Genomic DNA, 3,278 nt, shown 5'->3' with positions numbered 1-3,278 from the left:
TTAATTTCACACGAGAGGCGGGTGAAATGAATAATATGTGTTTATGATTCCAGTTTGAGACATCACTTCAACGCTGGTCTTCGAAGAATAAAGATGAGTCCATGCCAAGAAAATTTCAACAGAAATTGCTATCAGATTGCTATCGTCTTCAGCAAAAGAGAAGTTTAATAGAAGTTTACTATCTCTGACACACTGTCGTTGGTGTAATACCAGGTAATATGCCTTTCCCTTTGCGTGTTTTATCAGCTTGTTTCGTCTTGAGCTTTTGGGCTGAGGTTTCATATGTCTTTAGTTCACGTCTTGTAATGCCTTTCTCGTGTTGTGTTCAGCTTCAAATACAAACTTGTATAGCACTAACGTAGCTTTTATTCTTTTCATGCAGAATTTTGACGTATTAAAGCAAAGTTAAACGATGAGATTTGTGAACAAGAGATTGACGACCGATGAATTAATTGTGGCTGAACTGGCTCAAGATAACTCGCCTTTGAAGAGAAAGCAAGTCTAGGCTTTTTCTGCGGAATATTGATGATATGAGAAAGGTAATATATATAGGTCAAATCTTACCGTTGAGCCGCTAACCTTCCCTCTAACCACACGCTTGAATGTTTGAATTGAGTTCTTAAGACCTACGTTTGAATTGAGTTCTAAAGACCTAAGCAGTGAACTAATGGTGCCTTTTATTCTTCCAGGTGGAGTTTGAGAGCTTAAAACCAAACTGAATGAAGTGAAATGGGCAAAAAGTCCGTTACCGTAGCTGAAATTGCCCGAAACGACTCGCATTTGACTTAAGTCAAGATAACTCGCCTTTGAAGAGAAAGCACACGTCTACGGATTTTCTTTGGACTTGTTGATGATATGAAAAAGGTAATATACGCTAAATCGTATGTGAGCTGCTAACCTTTGCTCCAATCGCAAGCAATAAACTTTGAATTGATTTATAAAGACCAAACCAGTGAACTAACATTGCCTTTTGTTCTTCCGGGTGGAGTTTAAAAGCTAAAGCCAAACCGAATAATTAAATATAGAAATAAGCTGGGAAAGAAAACCCATAGCTGAAACTCCTCGAGATGACTCACATTTAAAGAGACGGCAAGTCCAAAGCTGCTCTTCAACACTTGTTGCTGAAATGAACAGGTAATTTTGGGTCTATTTTATTCAAAATAGGATGATGAACTTGAAACGCTTGATAAATCCTTGGTAAATCCTTGAAATCACTGTCTATAACAAGCATTCTATTGGTTTTATTGCAGGTAGCGATTTAGCGGGTCAAGCCATTTGAAACAACGACAAAACCTGTTCATAATAAATAAAACGTGAGTACTAAGCAATTAAACATTTTTTAGATAAACCGAACAATGGGGAGTTTATGCATGATTCAGGTCAAGAACTACAACGGCCGCATGGTAATTTAATATGAATAATGGCAAGGAAATACTTGAAATCCCAGAGAGGTTTTATAGATGCTGTTTTGGGTCTGTTTACAATCCCGATTTTACGCGTGTTTCTTCTCAATAAAAAATGTAGTTTGCTTATTTCTTTAATCTTATTTCAGGTTGATGGACTCTTTTGAGCTATTACCGACAAGCCAAATCGACGGCAAATCTACGCCTAATGTAGGCCAACTCGACGGCAAATCTACGCCTAATGTAGGCAACCTCGATGGCAAATCTACGCCTAATGTAGGCAATCTCGACGGCAAATCTACGCCTAATGTAGGCAACCTCGACGGCAAATCTACGCCTAATGTAGGCCAACTTGACGGCAAATCTACGCCTAATGTAGGCCAACTTGACGCCTAATATACGCCAAAACTACGCCAAATCGACGCCAAAAAGCAACGTTCTGCGATGCCCGGGCATCGTTACAGGTTAGAGTAGCCTGGTGGTCAAAAAATGTGCATGCAGGGGTTAGTCTGTGCATGATTAACTTTAAGTTAACGAAGTTAACTAATTTAGTTAACGAACTTAAGTTAAATAAATTTTTAAGTTCAGTTAACTACGTTCTGGCCACCAGGAACTGCATGATGCATGTGAGGAAACGTTTCTTAAATTCAGTTAAATATTTGAATCGGTTTTGGGCTTAGGACTGCTTGCTTGTGCTTAGGGTCGCGATAAGGTTTAGGTTGATAATTTGTCTGTTAAAATTGAAAACATATATCACAACTGTTATATATATTACCCATATTTCACCAAAGAAATGGCTAAAAAGCCATGCACACTAACAACACAAACCATAGCCACAAATAGCAGACATAATCCCATAGGTTCTTTCCTCTTTCTCTATCTTGTCCTGATTGAAATCATCTTCGGCTCTTGAAATCCGGTCTATTGACGCTTTCGGAATTAACATTGTAAAATGATAACTATAGGGTCACTATTCGGTCTGGTTTTAAATTATTTGTATGTAAATATGTTTTTGATTTCTCAGCAAAAATTGTAAATATACGATGGTATCTTGCCTTACTATATTTTGTAATTGAGCATATGATATTGCGTATGTATTCATGAAAAAACATGATTTATATCAAAATATGAACAGATACAAAACATCATGCACTATACCTCATGATCTTGTAGCTGCACATAAAATAGACACGCACACGAGTAAATACATTGATGCAAACCATGGCCTATATAATGGCTTCTAGTTTATATCTCTCTTACCTCTTGGATTCACTTAAGGCTGAAGTTAATATTATTCAAGCCAGAAACATTGATTTTACGGCATGTCTTATACTGTCTTGCTATTCTGAGATACATGAATTTATGCAATCACACATGACCTCAATTAATGAATTTGAAGTTACTTGGAGAAAATAAGGAATGGGGGGGGGGTGCATGCTGTTATCTTGAAACGATATAATATGCCTTATTTCTACTATAATTAGAAACCAATTACGAGACAGTGGCATTGTAACTCTATTATTTTTCCAAGGTCTCTGTTAGATTTCCAATCATTGAGCTTCGTTGAGCAGTGTTTATGAAAAGTAAGGCGCCACTTTTTGTCTGTACTGTTTGACTTTGCTATGTGGTTCGAAGTGTTAGCAGGTATCTTGGAATATCTAATAACGTTGCAGTGTTATTTTCTTTGCTGTTTCTATAAGAGAAGCTTGCTTTGGCTATATGCCTTAGCTCTAAAAGTTTTTTAACCAGATTTTCAAAGAAAAAAATGTACTCCTGTGGCTGTTTCTATAAGAGCAGCTTGCTTTGGCTTTATGCCTTAGCTTTAAAAGTTTTTAAACCAGGTTTTCAAAGAAAAAAATGTACTCCTGTAACTGT

This window comes from Dendronephthya gigantea, unplaced genomic scaffold, assembly GCF_004324835.1.
Source record: "Dendronephthya gigantea isolate DGI-Jeju-01 unplaced genomic scaffold, DenGig_1.0 000294F, whole genome shotgun sequence".
Classification (NCBI taxonomy): Eukaryota; Metazoa; Cnidaria; class Anthozoa; order Malacalcyonacea; family Nephtheidae; genus Dendronephthya; species Dendronephthya gigantea.
The sequence above is the reverse complement of the archived record's forward strand: the minus strand, read 5'-3'. Positions refer to the sequence as shown.